Raw genomic sequence first — 19380 nt, forward strand, 5'->3', positions numbered from 1 at the left:
AGTGAAGGCTGAAGGAAATGGGATAGCTTTGGGCTTCCCACACCTCTGAACTGCTCTCTCCTCCTCCCTGTCACGGCACCTTCCTGTGGCTATTCCCAGATACATAATTATCCTCATTGTCTTATGAGGAATTGCACTGAATATTTGGATTATAAAGAAGAGGTTTGCTTTGTGCAAAACTCACTAGCGAGAACAGCTTGACTTCCAGTTGGGCACCTTATAATGACCACATTTTCAGATATTTTCAGCATTTTACATTTATTTGCCAGATAATCTTGAAAATTTTGACTACAGTAGCCAGAGAGACTGAATTTTATGAAAGGAATTAATTACTGTAGGAAGACTAGTCAAAAAAAATCAACATCTTGTGCAAAAGTCCAATTCCTGTGTGCACTTCAAAATCCTGTAAAAATATCACTGGATAAAACATTTTTTAACATTCATATCTATTTCATGGAGCTATTCTTATTTATTTTAGTCTGTCCCTTATTTGCTATTTGTACACTAAAATCTGTTTATGTTTTAAGAGGTCATCTGTGATACTTCCACTGTTTTCTTCCAGCAGTTTTACATTTATCTTCATTCTTGTACTTCAGATAATTCAAAGTTTCTTTAGTTTCCCTTTTTTACTCTCCCTCAATTTTCATTCTCTTCTTGGGTTGGACTTTTGTTTAGACAGGCTGTTCTCAAAGCAGAAACTTAACACAGTCATATTAGCCCCTCCACCCCCAACCCCTTCGCCAGCCTCTACCACTTGGCTGAATACGTGGCAGCAGTAGGGCTGCACCAAGACACACCAGGAGGAAGACTCATACAGACATTGTGGCTGCTGGGAAGTGTGACAGTGATTCATTTTCACAAGCTCTGACAGCACTGTCTCTAAACCACAGATCCCTTAAGTCAGGGAAACTTTCAGATGGACATCCTGGGACTGTCTTAATACTTTTACCCCCCTGAGCATGATACAGGTGCTAAAGTGGGGGATTATGCTGCATCTTAGATACAGCTGTGTAGTGTGCACACAAGTTTCTTGACTTAAAGAGGTTGCTTTGAAATGATTGCTCTGTTCTAAATTGTTGCAGGCAAATTGTTGTGAACGTGGGAAAGAAACAAGAGTGTTGAGAGCTCTGTGCATCATTGAAGTATTTAAATATTATGCACAGTGACACCTATAATTCAAATTTACTGTGGTAAACACAGCAGGAATGACCTTAGCATAATGTAATTCCATATTCTAAGCCAGAGTCTTGAGGTTTGTTTTATTTATATCGCATGTGATGCGGAGAAATAATTCTAGAAAGGCTCATATGGTATATTTTCTTTACATTTTCTTTTTATGTTGCCAAAATATTGCAGAGAAATCAGTGGCTGGGGACTCTTCTGTGTAGCTGAAGATTTATTTTTAACCTCTCAGTGTGCAAAAATTGGGAACAATTATTAAGCTGTCCTAAAACTGCTGATACAACCTGCTGGCAACAGATGGTGTGAATGAAAAGCCAGAAGTGACCATTTTTAATATTAATAGATTTAAAAATTTAGTTCTTTAATCTTACCTGACCTCTTGTGACCGAGTGTCTAAGGTATTGTCTTAAAGACAATATCAATAGCCTTGATTTGAACATGAATCAACCGCAGAAGTGGATCTTCTGCAATATTTCGTACGTGTAAATGATGCTGTGTCCTCCTCGTCTCTTCTGACCTTAGTGAATGATGATGAGCACTAGCATTTGTTGCTTACAACTTAAGTAAGACCAAACTCAGCTGGAGCAGTTTTGCTGCAGGTAGTGTGTGGCTGCACTTTGGGGGTTCTTTGTAGGTCTAAACTTGCAGGGTTGTTAAGAACCAACTCCTGTCAATGCCTAGGGAAGAAAAGGTATTACATTATCAGATATTATCTCACTTTTGCTGTATTTATATATCTCAACTACAAAATCAGGAAGTACTGCCAGCCATCATTCGGATAAAGTTGGCATAAACACACAAACACACGCATGCACACAGAGAACAAAACAAAAATTCCAAGCCAACCTGCTTTATCTTTCAGTTAGTTATGGATTGTGGAAATCTGACTCTTGGATAGTGTCTGGATCTAGTTTAGGTAACGTGTGGATGGCTGGGTGCAAGTTTAACTGGTTAGCCTTTCCCAAAAGTTCCTGTTATCAAATGGGGTGATGTTGTGCTGTCGGTGAGACTGCTTTTTGCCTTGGGTGCCACTGCTGGTGCGGACAGACTGACAGCAACATAGAATTTCACAACATAACAAGCAAGATGGAGCCCAGCCGTAGGTCCAAATTTATCTAACAAATGAGGTGGCCGTGCTGTGGGTGATAAACAGGCTGAAGCTCCTGCATGAGTAATTTCACAGGTGAGATATCCCATCATTATGTACTCACAAGGCAAATGCAGCATATGTGGACAGATGACAAACTTTATGTGCCTGAATCTGGAAGAGACAAAACCTCTCTCTGCAAATCATAGCCTGCTATTTAAAGAACCATTCCTTTCTCTGTTTTTAATGCCCTGATCTACACAGAGCCCAGCTCCTGGCAGGTCAGCAGCTCCTCACCCACAAACCCCAGTGGTCTCCAGGCCTTCCTCCTGCCATTGCTCTGCTCTGCGCTGGTGGGCCCCTCTGCCCCTTTCCACCCACACAGCCACAGGCAGCAACCACTGACCGTGGTCAGGCCGTCCCCTGACAATACAGCATGTGGGAAAAGTGCTTCCAGGGTGACCGGCAGCCTGGGAGGAGCTCGGGCAGAGAGTAAAGGCCGATGCTCCATGGGAGAGCACTGAAAGGACACGGAGTTTTCTGAAGAAGGAAGAACGAGCTCTCCCCTGTGGGCTTCTCTCTGGAGGCTACTAGTGAGATTTCTGAATTGAAGGAGGCACTGGAAGGAAAAGACAAACCGTGGATAAAAATAGCCAGCTGCACAGATGCAACTTTAATTCAGCACGTGATGGTAATGATGCTAGGTGCTGCCCCAAGACAGCAAATACTGGAGGGAAAGATGCACATCAGTACCAAACAGTCTTGGGTGGGACAGTTGGATGCGCCCAACTCAGTGACACAAACCCATGATGAATGAGAGCACATTAAAACTCTCACTGAAGTGCTCTGTCAGCCTAAACCAGTGCTGAAAGCAGTGCCCCAAGGCGCCGTGCCCAGGCAGCCCCTTCCTGCTGCTCCCTGTGGGGAGGCCAACAGGGCATGGACCCAGCAGTGACAACCAGTCTCTTTATAGCTACTGCCATTTTCAGGAGGAACGGTGGCCTGCTCTTGCCGTATGGTAATTATCCTGTCATTAACCAGGCTGAGTAGCAGGATAGAGTTCCTAACTGTTCTCTGCTGTATTCTATGCTACCAATTCTTGACATCCAGTGTATATCTTCCTGAGCATACAGAGTTGAGGGATGCTGAACACTAAGAATTCTTCCATTTTCTTCATGATTACAAAAACATCTGTAACCAGTAACCCTCTGGTGATTGTCTGTAAAAATTCAGTGTCAAATTTTCCCCAATATTTCCCTTTTTTTTCCCCCATTTTTAATAGTGTGAACTTCAGATGATTTTCCCTTACAAGCCCCTTCCATAGATCTGTGAACTATGTATGGCCCTTGCCTTTATTGTCATACTTTACAAATTCTCACATTCCTTTGGTGCAGCATTCAACTCTGCACAGTCAGACCCCTTATCTAAATTGGAGTTGCTGAGTGTTTTGTATTTCATGGTATGAAGTTTATGTTTCATGTTTGTCTCTGATTTCTAACCTGTAGTGAGCCTATTACAAGCAGTGGAGCTGAATGCAAAATGCATTCGTGCCTCATGAATTTGTTTCATTTCGAAGTTAACATAACATAGTCAGAAAAAAGCATTTATCTCAATGCACATGCAATTACTACTACAGAATTCCTTACTGTTACAACTTATGCTTTCTCAGGACTGTGTTGCAAATCTGTCTCCTCAGCTTCCAGTAGAACTTCTGCACTGTCATCACTGAACAAAGTCTGAATATCAGAGCACCTATCTCTGAATGTGTCCACAAAACTCAAGTTTCCTTAAAGTGAAGATATGCTACACTCATGCAGAAAATAGCGTCAGCTGTTTCCAAGAATGATGTATTCTTCAGCTCTTGTAATTGCAACAAGGCAATTTAGAAGGAAAAAAGAAAAAAAGAGTTCATGGAAAAGATGTAGGATTGCTCAGAACATTATAGAAGTGGAACTTGGATTTTCTGTCTTATTTTACTCTATATGTGTATAATATTTACTTATCATTCATATTTACATTGTAGCTTACAAATGGTGGACAATGATTAACTGTTAAGCTTCATAATATCATTAAAATATCCCAGATCTCTGCCCTATCTGGTAGACTTTTCTGCCTCACTTGTAAACTTATTTTGCTTATTCTCAGAAAAGAGAGCTTTTTGTAGAGAAGTACTAAATCAAATAAGCCCTTACAGCTCCAGGGGAACATCTCCAGTATTATCTGCATGGGAAATGAGGATGGCACAGGATTCCAGGTGCTGCCCCACCTTTCCCATACATAATTTTGCTGCAAACATGAACAACCAACGCCAGTAAATGTCTCTCACTGTAGTGTGGCATGGGACCCAATGCTGGAAATGGGACTGAACCATCCTCAGCACAAGCAATTATGTTATGAGCTTAGCAGAGATGAAAGGCACTTGAACCAATTGGTGGTGACTTATGAGCACTATGGGAGGAAGTCAGCCCACTACAAGCAAATTCTTCTACTGTTTAGATGTACTAAGGAAGCACTATAAAAGCAGAGGGGAAAAAAAAAATAAAAAAAATTAAAAAAACAGAATTGGAAATTATATCTTTAGCAGTTGTTTAAAAAAAAAAATTGTTTCTGTCCACTATTTGATCTTCAGTTCTATTTGCTTGTTCGTTTTTGTTAATTTTTTTCTTTTTTTCTTTTTCTTTTAGTTTATATATTGAATCATATGAAGTGTGGATTATGCAGAACAGCCCACCTCTACTTTTGAGTGAAAGGAGGTCAACATTTTACAGGACTTTACAGCACAGAACCCTAAGTACTGCAAGTGTTCCTGACACCAGGTAAACTGAAAAAACTGCAGTAGCTCAACTTCTTTTTTTGAATGAGTGCCTGATGCTGGAAGGTATCTAAAAGCATTGATGAGGCATTTGAGGACACTTAATACCATCCAGGCAGTAGTCAGTTTCTTCCAAAATTCAGTATCTCAGCAAGAAGAAGCAGAGATACAGATTTTTTAACAACCAAAATAAGAAAGGTGAAGGCTTCATCCCACTTCTAGGTGGTATTTTAAGGCTAGCATGATTAAGACATGCCTAGTGCTGTTTACCTTTTCATTTTTCTGACAGAAGTACCAGGTCAGGTTTCCAGGTGGCATTCAGCATGAGAGTAGAGCAAGCTTCAAGCTTGTGCCTCATTTGTTTATTCATTGGATCATGCATATTTTGAACATATTCTTCATACTTCAGCTCACATAAGTTGTCTCATATTCCTCTTGATACAGGTTTGTGATTGCTGGTATCAGTTGATGATTTGTTCTGCCATTGGTAATTCTGAGATGTAACATTTCTGGAGTATAATCACAAGGAATTAAGCCATTTGTGGCAATGAGCATCAAAGCCTATGAAGTAAAACCAAGACCATATGTAAAATAAAAATGTTAATGATATGGGCACGTAAAAATATTTATTTAAAATTCTACAAAATTTCAACAGCCCACTGTCCAGAATTGTAAACCTAGTGATGAGATGGTGTATGATATATACGTCTGTAGCACATACGTATATTTCACTGGTGTGTATGTGTATACACTAATGAAAGTACATTGTGTAGCAAAACCCTATTTGTACAACAGATGTGTCTAGCACTGAACTCCACAATGGCTTGGGAAAATCAGATAGTGTAAATCATAAGTAACAACAAATCTGCTTTTTGTTTGAATTTTAAAACAACTTTATTATTTTATCTGCTGTGTTGCTTTGAAAATTAAAGCGTATTTTCACTGGTCTGCCTTCAACAGGGTTCAGTTTCCCTTTATGTGATGCAATTTATACTCCATTAATTTGAACTTTTCTGGTAGAATAAGAAGACACAAAACAAAATAGGGTGTGATATTCTGGCATTATTTTATTCCATTTGTAGTGAAGTAAAGGCTTCATTTCAATTCCTAGCACTGAACTTGTAGAAATTATTTTAGCTGCAGGAGTTAGAACTAAAGATAGTGTTAAATCTACATTTAAAAAACAGCAGCCTTCTGCGCATATAAACCCCACATTTGCATGTGTAATGTAAGTTGACTCTTGCTTAGGTAATGTTTTGCCAGTGTAAGCATGAAAGACTACTGAGACAATTGTTAGAACAGTGCATGCATGTAATTTGCAAATTCTATTTGATCTGTTGTGTACAGGTATGTGAATCTCAGTACACAGCAGCACACAACTTCAAATCACGAGGTAGAGAAGCAAGCCACCATAATAAAATATCTTTTTCTTCCTCATTCTTAAATTCCCAGAGGTCTGCAGCAGTCTTAGACCTTCCTATAATAACAAAGCATTTTAATGGGTATTCATATATTTGCAATGACATTCCTATTTCCCTTTGTCAGGAAGATGTTGACCCATTCTTTTTTATACACTGCTGGTACACTGAAGCTGTGTATGCTTACAGCATATTTACAAACTTACATATTTAGACTGTTGTCTAAGCATGCCCTACCAGCAGAATACAAACTGGTTTACTTATATTTTATATTTTTGTGATTATATTTTATATTATTGTGAATATATCTTATATTTATATTTTATATTTTGTGAGAAAATTTTAATGCATAACTCCTAACCCGCTGCAGATCCAAGTGCAGCCATGGTTCTGCTATGAACACTACTGGCGCTGAGGTCAATAACTGTACCCTGTTGCCAAGAAAACAGACAATTGTTTCTTGCTGCTGCATAATATTCAGGAAATAGAATTGGCAGCTGAGAAAATTCAGTTGGTTCTGCTGTAGTAAAAGATCAGTGAAGATTAAGACCTTCCCTCAGAAAAGCCTTCTACCTTGGCTGTATTACTTCATTACAAAGGACTATTGAAATAATATGGTGGCTGAACAATAAGTCCTATGACACAGACTCTCATCTGGAAAAATGCACCATATTCTAACCTGGAGGCTCTCTGCCATTAAGCTACTGTCTGTCCCTGTATGTAAAGTGACAATAACTGTACTTAATGTCCTTTGCGGGTTGCTTGCTTATTTATTACAGCAATGTATATTGCTGTAATGCATTAACAAACCTACTTCCAGCTGACAAAAAAACTACTTTTTTAGTTTTTATCAGTGAAATATGGTCAGTCATCCAACAATTTGCTTCTTTGGCATACCCTCCGCTTGCTATAATGAGGAATAAACCAAGAGTATATCTCAAGAAATATATGGTTATGAACAATGCTTTTATGTTTTCCATATTTTGTTATTTTTGCCTCAAATCACGGTTCAGTTCAGTGTGATCTGACATGGCTGAAATACTGAAACCCCCACTCCTCCAAAGCAATGTTTATTATAGAAACCCACAAACTTAACCTAACCTAGAGCAGCTTTTCCAGCAGTGATATAATTACAGTAGTTATTGTTGCAATAAACCAGATGTTCCTGAACTGGAATGAAAGCACTTCCCCCTGCCTCCCGCATCACATTTGTTACGTTGCCTCTTTTCAAGCTTCACATCAGCTGTTCAGAAAGCTCTTTCTTGATTGAGTGTTATTTACAGATTCTTGCTGCATGAGTCTTTTAGCTTAAATAATGAAACTCTGACAAATTTTGAATTTTCATTGCTTTCCTTTAAACCCCAGACATGACAGTTATCAATGCCACTAATTCTTGCCCAGGGCCAAGGACTTTTTTTTGTCCTTGAAGATAGTTTTACTTGGCTAAAAAAAAAAAAAACACCCTTTGAAAAAACTACTTTGCTTTCAGATTGAATGAGTACATTGTTCTCTACACAAAGAAATGTTCCGCTCCTCCAGAATCGATGAATTTTGGGCAGATTTCAGTGAAGACATCATTTTATGCCACCGTTCTGCTTGATAGGCAATAGAGGTAGCTTTGGAGAACTGCATCTTTTTAACTGCTGTATCAATTGTGGTTACAACTGTGAACCATGAACAACTGTTCAAGGCAAATAAAAAGACCATATTTAAAACCTCATCAGAAGACTGTAGTTAATCCCACACTGGACCATAAATATCTGTCATTATTTAAACATTGCACTTCTTTTATTTTTAACAGTGCATTAGTCAACATATTTTCAATATTTCCCAGCCTAATCAAGTCCTAACTACAAAGAATAATTTGCCAATAAAGAAATGGACTGTGTTTAAACTACTAGGACCTTAGATATGAAAGTTGTTGTATATATTTTACCATATGTGCAAGAAAACCTGTCTAGGAGCAATGAATAAGAACAGTCAAGGAGAACAGTTAGCAGATTGTTTTATTACACTTACAGTGCCCTATAATAATGCCATAAAGAAACATAAACCGGCCTTTGGGTTTTGTGGAGTTACAGATAAGTTCTCACGAAAATCCAAGAATGAAGTATCTTATCAGTGTGCCATCTTATCGTGTGCCCTGGCAATCCTGGAAGAAACCTTTGTAATGTTCAGTTATACGGGCTACTCATTTTTCTGTTTGTTAATGGTAACCTATTAGTCAACCATCCCTGTGGTAACTGCACTGCAATGAGGGAGACAAACCAGGGATGAATTCACCTCATGAAGTAGTCTGCTCAGTTTTCATTTCGTAAAATGTAAATGTTTCTTATAGAAGGAATTTACATGACTCTGAAACACAGTTCAATTTTTGACTGATGTGGTAGGGGATGCAGACATTGTTGGCGTGAATTTACAGAAAACTTTGAAAACGGTCCATAAAATCTCTGAGGAAGCCCAAGAGGCACCCACACGTTTGGAAGCAGATTATAAGACAGCTCTGCTGCGCAGCCACAGTCGGCTCCTTGCATTCAAGAGAAACTATCGATTTCACATTTTTGCCTTCCTAATGAGAATGTGTCAGGGCTGAAATAAATAAATAAGTAGGACCCCTGTCCACGGAGCCTTGACGTCCTTTCCATTCCGGAGGCTGGGAGGCCCCAGTGTTTCCTCTTCTGGCCGTGACATGCCCAGTGAATATTTCCACCACCCACACTTCATTCATTCTTAACTATCCTCACCCACTCATCATTACAGCTGTGCAAAGCATCCATTGCAAACCCTGAAGCCATGTGAATCCTACCTTCATAACTTTGTTATGTGCTCCACACAGCTGGGTTTGTTTGGGCTTTGAGTAAATTACCTTTTGAGACGATCGACTCTGGTTTTATGCAAATTTGGGTCCGGGTTAAGGTGAATGATTCATGGTTTGCATATTTTGAAAATCGCTGAGAGAGTTTCATATCACTGCATCAAACTCCACTCTGTGTAGATCTCTGTCATATTCATGGAAATCTAAAAAGATACATATATAGGACACTGCAAAAGGGAATAAAGTCCCAAATGTGCTCTGTGCATTGCAAACAACTCCTAACTTGAGCAACCTGGGGAAAAAATGAACTGTTTTTAACTCTTTAAGATTTTATTGCTTTGAAGTGTAGTAATTTTTTTGTTAAATTCCTTTGTTCAGCACATACTCATGTCACTAGCATTTCAATTCATTATGAACTCGTGCAAGTAGGTGTCATAACTGTGCTCTCAGACAGGAAGAAGAGGGAAACCCAACCTGCAAAATTCAGATTCAAAGGTAGATTTTCTATAGTCAAAATGGGAGATTTGTTTGGTTGATGAAGTTTGAATTTGCAAAACACAATTAAAAAAAAGAACCGATGCAAAGGACAGGACTCAGTATAATAGGCTCTGTGACTTCTTAGTAAGACAGTATCAAAACAACTAGCAGAGAATTTCATGTTTTAATTTTTAAGGGAAGCTCAGGCTATTTGAGGCACGAGCACCAAACAATCACTTAATATTTCAGCAAGAAAAGAACTCCCTTCATTTTGGTTTGTAAAATAACCATTTTTTATCTGCTAAACAATCTTTTTCTGTTTTACAGTGAATGAATCCGTGCAGCAGATCATAAACACATCACCAAGTCATGATTTTGGAGCATCACTTCCTGCTGATACCTAAATATTAATGTAAGTGAAACCTGAAGGGGTTGCTTTTAGTGTGTGGGGAATGTTGCATTGTCACCAGGTGACCAGTGTTTTTTTTTTTAATCATTGAATGTGCTCCTTTATCAAAGTGTCTTTGAGATAAATAGAAGTAAGGCTTGAGGCGATTTGTTTAAATCCTGACAATGGCTTGAGGTGGAATTATCCTGGGCTTAAGGACGTATTGAGAGAAGTATCGAGACATAGGATGCAGCTGAGCAAAGGTAGATACAAATAGTGTAAGCAGTGATAACTGAACTAGTCACCATAGCACAAGGTACTAAGAGGTCTCAATTCACATTCTCCTAAATGTCTGAAATAGTTAGGATGAACCAGAGCCTGCAGGTGCTATTTTTTCCAATCAGCTACTAGAGGGATGTGAATGAGCAGCTGATGTGCAGCTCTCTGCCACCAGGCGTGGTGAGGTGAGCTCTGTTCCCAGTCCCTGCTGAAAAGGACTGAGTGCCCTCCCCTCTGCAAAACATGGTGGAGGTGAAAGAGGGTCTGAGCAAACATTCAGTGCTGCAGAGGTCAGTGCTTTAGTCTGGGTGGCTAGAAGCAGAATTCTGTTGGTCAAGAATCATTAAATAAAAATGGTATGTAAAGGATCGGCAATCATTGTTGATAATAAGCATCAAGACTATCAGAGGTACTCCAAAGAGAAATAAGTCACAAAAAGAAAATAGAAGCAGCTTAATACTGCAACATCAGAACCCCAGACTGTACTCAGAACAGTCTTTAATCACCACCTTCACCATGTCCATTTGTAACTCGTACTTGTTGAAACATTATGCTTGCCTTTTGCTTAGGGCCTGGTTTTGTGAAGTGCTGAGCATCCTCATCTTACATCAGCATCAACACGTTGTAGACTTTTACCTAGGGAGAGATGAAATATAGCATATGATGTTTCATATCACGTAGGTGTGGAAGGCTGTGAATCAAGGAAACAATTACTTTTAAATAAATGATGTGCAAATAGAAAAGTGATAACGTAATGCATGATTTGAGAGCAGAAGTCCAGCTCCTGTAAATTAATTTCAGTAACAGTAAAGAGTGGTGCCACTAACAGTGCTCTTCTATGAAATCAATTGGCATTTCCACTGTACAACATGGACTGCTGGAGATGGTACGTCTGCCAGTTCAAGTCATACTGAGCTGCAATTTAGTGTGAAAAAAATAAGATTTTTAAATTGCTGAAATGATGGAATTTCTCTCTTCTCTCCCTCTATCACAAACAAAACAGGATTTAGATTTTATGTTATGAACTATTTGCCAACTCTCGTATCATTAACACCTTCCTTTTATGTGAATGGATAATAGGAAGGAGGATGAAGATAAGCTAGCTCAACATTTAAAAGTTTTGCTCAACACAGTCCTTCCTTTCCACAAGATTTTTTGATACAAAATGAGAAATACATTACAAGCCTGATTTAATCTTCATATTAAAAAAACAGTACAGACAATTTGTAATGCTTAAGTAAGCATCTCCTTCAAAAAAGAGGTGTCATGAAAAACACTAGAAGTTAAATTTACTTGCACCAAGGCCTATGCTAGCATTTCCATTGACTCCAGATGAAGGAAGACTTAGTTCCTGGGAAGTTCAGTTCAAAGATGGTTGTCTTTCTATTGGCGAGTCTAGGACTATGGGCTCTATGGCCTTCCACATGAACGCTAAAGGGAATAAAGTGCTACAAGTCCCTGTTTCTGAAATGATAAGTATGTGGAAATGAATTACAGTTATATGAGTTTTAGAGTCCTACCAAAATCTCTGGATTACCACATCTGCAGTCCTACAAAAGGTAAATCTTCCCAGGTTCTTGTTAAATCTGTGACTTAAAGAAGCAGCTCAGGACCTGTTTCAGTCTTTGTTATTACCTTTTTCAAATATTTCAGTTACACTTACTAGCTGTAGAAGGTCTGAAACTCTTTGTTTCGGCTGTATACAGAATTTTCCAAATTCACTGTTTGTAATCTAGAACTAAAGACTGGTTTATCTGGGAATTTTTAAATAAATTGGTTCAAACTGTGTCTGTCAATTTGTAGAAGTGTAAGAGCTTCCCAAAGTTGATTCTGATTTGCCTTGCATTTCTATATTTTCTGATGTTTAAAGATAGTGGCAAGGTATTTTGGCCATGCATTTCTATAATGTAAGAAAGTCAGAAGTAAGCAAATTTCTTTCTGTTTCTTTTTCCTCTCTTGTGTTCTTTATTCACATTTTCTCATTGCTTGAGATGTCTACACTTTATACAGTTTTGAATAGAACTGAATATTCAGTTTTGAGCCACTTCTAAGGTGGAATTCAGCATGTTGTACATTGTAGTATGGGTTGGAAAACAGGAGAGTTGCCTGGGGGGGGTGAGGGGAATCAGGTGTGCTGCTGACATGCTGTCTGCTCAAAAGATGCTTGAACCCTGCTGTCTTGAGCACAGGAGCACTCATGGAATTGGAGGAATGTTCCTTGTTCTCATCCCCAGCGAACAGCAGGACTGAAAACCCTCTCTATAGGCTTTTCCCAAAGACACGCACTACTGCTCCTGCAGTGCACCGCTCTTCCTAGGCTGCTCCTGAGTTCTGTCTCAGCTTCTCCATCTGCTCATTTTTTTCTACATAAATCCCTGCCCCCCAAAAAATCAACAATGCTCCCCACCCAGATCTTTTAAATTCCTGAGCAACCTTATATTCACCTAGTTTAGGGCAGAAACATGTGCTGAACTGTTTCTTACAGCTCAGAAGAGATGTGCGGTGGTTAATCCTACCATTTTCAACAAGGCTGAACTCAGCTTATAAAAAAACCATCAGTAAAAATGTAACAACTTCACAACTGTGTATGTGTGCGTGTGGAGTATGTGGAAAGGAATTTGCAAAAGAATTGACCATCTTTCCATGAAGTTCCAGTAGGATCCACAATCAGGATGAGGATTCAGTTCAATTCATTTATGAGTTTCATATAGGAAAAAGTGTGTAGTTCTTAGCCATTTATTCTGTTGGGACTGTAGATTCTGGTGCCCTTTTGGTTTTTTTTTCAGACATCGAGCCCCGCCATTTTGGTTCTGAGCTGATCCAATCTGAGCACCAGACTGGGAGCCAGGGCGGCCGCAGTAGTTGTGAAGTTTAGGCAGTCAGCCATACACATCTTCTGGGCTGGAACCAGTCTCCACCTGGCCAGTTTCACAAAGTAGCTTGGATTAGCAAGCCTTTGCTTTCCTGAGACCATGGCATTTGGAATGATTGAATTACCTAGGGAGGTCTATCTACTGATGTTTTGCATAAAATAGCGCTCATTGAACTTGAATGTGTCATATATGTCAACTTACGCTGATGTTGATGATCTTAATAAGACAGCATTTTATGCTCTGAAAGGGCTTGTGCATGATGCATTCCGTGGTCACTTGGAGGTAGGAGTTCTGTGATGCAAATGTGGTCAGCAGCAGGCATGTTGGGCAAGGGAAGGGAATGGTTAGGAGGCACTCCATAACCTGACATCTTCTTAAAGAGTTTATGTTAAGGTGAGTTATCACACATAGCCAACTTTAATCCCTTCTAAATGAAGGTTCTGTTTATAGAATATCCAGGTCAGGATTATAAATCTCTGAACAAATCACCAGGTATAATTAAAAGGAATAATGCCAATTATATTTTCCAGTCAATCTCTGTACTCCTTGGACTTCTCACAGATAAATACAGATAGTATCTCTGTGAACTAATAGTATCTTGTTTATTAGTGCACCTTTGTTTTTACCGCTAGCTTGAAATACATACCAGTATTAAACACTGTATATAGCATAACAAACTGGTTAATTCTTTCAGTTTTGCAATGCTGTATTCAATTGAGCTTTAGAAGTATTTCCAAAGGAATTTCCAACCTTTATTTACTCTTTGTAGATAAATTCGCTTTGTCTTTTTCGTGCCATTTTTGTGGTCAATTTGCAGCAGTCATCTTCAGTTCACCAATGAGAATTTCACAGGAAAGGAGGGGTTTCTCAACAAGTCATGGGATTTTTAAATAACAGAATCTATTTAATCTTTGTCATATTACTTTGCAACAAAAACCTGATTCTGAGAGATAAGAGAAGACAACAAAACAGAATGGAGTACCGTGTGACCTAATCTTCCTTTTAAAGAGGTAGCACATTCATTTTAAATTGAATATTTGTTAACGACTCCTTGTAAGGAATTCAGAAAATGACTAAGATAACTTTAAAAAGCAAAGCTCTACTGACAGGGAAACAAAAATGGAAAAAGATATTATGCCTTAATAGGGTTAACAGGAACATATATGTATTCTATCAGTAAAGCCAATTACTGTAGTCAGTACAGTCGGTACTTAACTAGTAGATATTTGGCATAGTTAAAGGTGGCTTGTAAAGAGTGAGACTAGTACAAAAATGTTCAATCCTTTCAATTAGAGCATTTTATCAAATGCAGTAAAGCAGTGTATAACTTTGCTTTGAGAAAAAGGCCAAGATGGAAAAAAAGGATAATTATGCTTTTCAGGTAAATAACATTTTCCTGACAGGAGTCCAAGTTATATTAAAAAAAAAAAAAGGCTACCTTTCTTAGTTTCTATTTTCCATTGGAGGTGTAGGGAAAATGCACATAGGGTTTTTTTTTTCCCCTCAGTATTTGGTGGTCCTTCCTTAAAACTTTTAAAACCAAAGCCATTTCTCACATCTGGTTGGAACACAGATCTTTAAGACATTCAAGTAATTCAAATCACATGTAAAAATCTAAGCTACACTGTATGAAATTCAAGAACAATGTAGTTCTTGCAGGGTCTGCAGTGTGCCACCTCTTTTAATCAATAACAGCCTCGGTTTCAGTTTATCTGCAAATATAAGACTACAATTAAGAATCTACTGCATTATTTCAGCATTCAGAATAGCAAGTTACCGGATTAGTAGCACTTTACAACTATTATATTCTTATCCCTGTACACTAGATGAAGTTCGCAGCAATACAGTCTGTATCAAATAATAGTTCCAATGGAAAATATTGAAGATCACTAATATCAATACGCATTTCCTTATCTCAACCATTTGTAACTGCTCGTATTGACTTTCATTACATTCCAGCAGTTCTGCTTATTCCCAAATGGTGGTCATTAATTTCCATTAACTAAGGCACAACTATACATAATTTAAATTGTTTCCAATAAATGTTCAATTAATGTCTGTTATCTGCATTTAATTTCCATTGATTCCAAAAAGCTACTGTTGAGCTTAATTGCCACCATAATTAAAACAGTTTACCATGAGCGTAATTGGGTCTCCATTAATACCAATGGACAGCTACAAGGACTGATTACTCTCTTACTGTCAAGCAGTAGGGAGCAGTGCTACACAGAGATCACAATGCAAATGAATGGCTACAAACCCAAACAGCTGCGGCTGAAGTTGACCAGAGAACAGTATTTACCTCAGCAACAAATGCGTGCTTTTCTAGGATACCGGTCCAGATGGCCAGAAAATATTCTAGAGGTTTCCTTAGGCTTAATATGGGAGAATAAAAGTGAATTACATCAGACTGCTGAAAGTAGCACAGCATTCTGGCTTGAAATTTGTTTCAATTCAATTAAAAAGTGACAGCTGACAAAGGGAAGTTCTAGACCAAAAGAAAAATTGGTGCAACTCATTTAATCCTTTTTTTTCTTTTCTTTTTTCCTTTATTATTTTGTCCATTCAAATACAGTGCCTGACCAAGAACTGGGAAGAAAAAAATAATAAAAGAATAAAACCTTTATCTGTAGGACTGCTTCAAATTGTTGGGAAGTACTCTAGGTCCATAGCAATAGCTTAAATTCATTGAGATTAGATCACTTTAACATATTGTTAAGTATTCTACATACAAGTCAGTTACATTTAGACTTCCAGAAATTGCCAATTCATGAGAACAAAACATCTGCTTAAGAGTGATGATCTTGACTAATGTTCCTTTTGAAGAGATAAACAAAAGAATCAGCTTGCTGAAAATTAAATGTTACTACATTTTCAGAACGACATTTTCAATTTTGCATTGCAAAATGTGTTTTCCTGCTTTCCATACTATTTCAAATTGAGATCTAAATGGAATATTTTCCTTTTATTCAAATCACTGGATTGACCAACAAGTATTTGATTCATAATCATGCTTTGTAATGGCTTTCTGGATTGTTTTATTACTTTCATTAGGAGCAGAAGTAAAATTCACCCCTAAGACATTTCCTGAGATGAAAAATGTGGATTTTGCTGGGCTTCAGTTAGAGTATTTTTTCACTAGCTTCACTTTCTGAATATGTTCAAAGCTCTGTCCAAAGTAGAGTTCATTAAAATACACCAGTCTTAAATCACTAAGAGCAGAGCTTTGGTGTCAAGAAATCTGTCTTACAAAGGAAAGATTGCTGCCTTCTAGCTACAAATGCTTGTAAGGTCTGCACTGCCAGTCAGAAAGGACCTCCAAGCTAGTCCTGTGCTAAAGTTGTCACACATCCCACACTGTACTATGGTCAAACCTCTTGTCTACTATGAAATGAAAGTCAGTATGACTTTTCCTATATTTTTATTGCAGCTTACTGTTTTTTAACAGTTCTGCATTTGCATGGCAAATACAACAGATGTTGATTTGGGTCTGGAGAGCTTTAAATTACCGTTGGACCTAAAAGTCCCAAAATTTGAGGATAATCCTGATAGCTATTTATAGTGAACTGTTATTCAATTGTAATGAATGTTAATTGTTTAGCACCAAGTTCTCAGCACAGAAAAACGTGTGACTACGTCCACTGTCCTACTTGTGCCCTCTTATATCTGTACTGCCCATCCAAAGAAGGAGGAATCCTGTAGACTTGGCAATCCTACTATCCTATAGACCTGACATCAATAGTATCAGGACATCCCTGCTTGCAGCAGTTGTAACATGGTTAATACGCAGTCAGGATGTGCTCCCACTTTTCAGGCATCACTGTGCACCCAGTCCTTCCAGTCCTGCAACACCATTGAGCTCCTAACTGGAGAAGTTCACCTCATAAAAGAGTGTGAGAGCTGCCATAGCATTAAGTACAGGGTGGTACCTGGGGGTGAGGAAAATTCCAAACTAAACTTGTGTCCTTCTTTCTCGTTTATGAGAGAGTTCTTAGGCTGGAATAAATTAAACAAAGGAAATTATGTTATCAAATCAGTTTAATTTTTCTGTATATCCTTTCTGGTGCAATAAAAGGTGACATTTTTTTTGGATCTCCAAATGAAATTTGGAGCATAATTGAAAGAATAAATTGTAAAGACTGAAGTTTTGTTTTGGAAAATACCTTGCCACCAGTATCTCACAAATAAAGAATGTAAGCTCAAACAAATAGATGACCAAATGGCTAAAACTATAGTATCAGGACCTCAACATTTTACCCTGTAATTGCTTGGCAGCCAGAAGAGTCTGAAGTGGTAGTCTCTGCTATTCTGCTACAAAGAAAGAAAAGCAGAGAGGTGAGGTTTTTGCCTTGAGAAAAATCAAATTGATATCTCAGTTGGTTTCCATATTGCCTCTGTATCACAGAAAAACCATACTGCCTTGTGTCCACTGTTAGTTACTCATCGCACTAAGGCGGAATGAAAAAAGAAAAGCAAAAGACTGAATAAGTCAGTGATCAAGTGAGCATTCATTTGTTTTGAAGCAGGACGTGCAATGGGGCAGTACTCCATCTGCATCCTAAGAAGGTTCAGCTCTGCTGCAGCTTAAAGCACATTGTTGGAGCCATATCTCAAGGTGGCAAAGTATTGGGCAATAGTTACAAACTTTGCATCTGAAATACAAGTGACACCTCTTAAAACCAAACCCAGATGTTGAGGGTAATGGGCTACTGGAATATCTAGGAACTGCTGAGCCTCTCAGGCAGCCCTGACATGCAAACCTGCATAACAAGGAGTTCATGCACACTCTCTAGAGGACTGATACTGTAAAGAGCTGATGCAAAGAACCGAACAAAGGAAACCATTGTGATACATAATAAAGAAGGAATTATCTTGGTCTCAGATAATTGTCTCTTGAAACCTTATCTATTAACTACTGACATAGACACAGATATCAGCAGTGATGGATACTATCTGTTCTTCATTTTGATTCTTTCCCCTTCATGCCAACATTACATCTGCCAGCTCAGGTCTAAGTCTCTCCAGCTAGCCCTCTTTCAAGATTCTGTGTCAGCAAATCTTCTGTGAGGCACCCTCCAGCGATTTAGCGTAGAAGACAGGAGCTGTGTGGTTTCTGGAACATTAGAGTTTACACATCTCTCAGGTATTCCTGAGCACATTTAGCAAGAGATCTGACAGTTAACTTCCATCTAAAGGACTTGGTCCTTATAGAGGATGTTCACTATTTCACACTGGAATCTCTCAGAAAGGAGCTGAGTCTCTTCTTGGCAGTAGCATTTATCCCAAGTACTGACTGAAAATGTGCCATCTGTATTTCATACAGATCCTTTGTAATAATCAACTGATAATGCAAGCAAACTTTATTTCCAGATCTTCTAGGATCTTCTTATTGCCTCTGGCTTTTGTTGTTGTTGTTTGTTTTGTTTTGTGGAAGAGAGGTAGTCTCAACCCACTTACATGTTTCACTGCAGTTTTCTCCATGGAAACTCTTTTGTGTTAATGAATACCAACCAGATTCTCTTCTGGGAGTAAGAATCCCATGTCCTTCATTTACAATAGAGATGAGAATTTCAGTCTCTTTCTTTCTCAACTGTACAGGTGAGTATAAATTTATCTATAGTCAGAAAACATTTGGAAGAACCTATTCATAGAATCATGGAGTCATTAAGATTGGAAAAGTCCACTAAGATCATCTAGTCCAACCATATTAAAGGCAAGCAGATCAAAATATATGCTAAATGTGACAGATATTAGAGTCCACTTGATGTCACATGCCACTTGTTCCAGTTAATGAAACTCATCCTGTGCTCTGATATGACATGAAAGCATGTCATAAAATCCACATCTTTATATAAGTTTCCAAGTTAAACTGCATGTTCAGTATGCCACTTACCAACTATAGTAGCAACACAGAGAGCTGTTGCTATCAAGAGCCTGAACGGTATTCATATATGTGTATATATATATATATTTATTATTATTATTATTATTTATTATTTTATTTTATTTTCCTAATTAAAACAAAAGCAAAGTTCTGAAAGTAGGCATT

General features: G+C 38.3%; 1 long non-coding RNA gene across 8 annotated transcripts in view; it reads left to right on the forward strand.

Annotated features, from left to right (window-relative positions):
- Positions 1-19380, forward strand: part of LOC116229084 (uncharacterized) — a 272134-nt gene that overhangs the window by 219689 nt on the left and 33065 nt on the right. For 7 of the 8 annotated variants that reach the window (XR_016466798.1, XR_016466793.1, XR_016466794.1 and 4 more), the window contains exons 4-5: positions 4954-5085; positions 10119-10203. This is a non-coding gene — a long non-coding RNA (uncharacterized LOC116229084). Of the gene's footprint in view, positions 1-4953; positions 5086-10118; positions 10204-11027; positions 12367-19380 lie in introns of those variants that run through there. The other variant, XR_016466797.1, reaches the window with a different exon arrangement.

Source organism: Phasianus colchicus, chromosome 5, assembly GCF_987193195.1.
Source record: "Phasianus colchicus chromosome 5, bPhaCol1.hap1.1, whole genome shotgun sequence".
NCBI lineage: Eukaryota > Metazoa > Chordata > Aves > Galliformes > Phasianidae > Phasianus > Phasianus colchicus.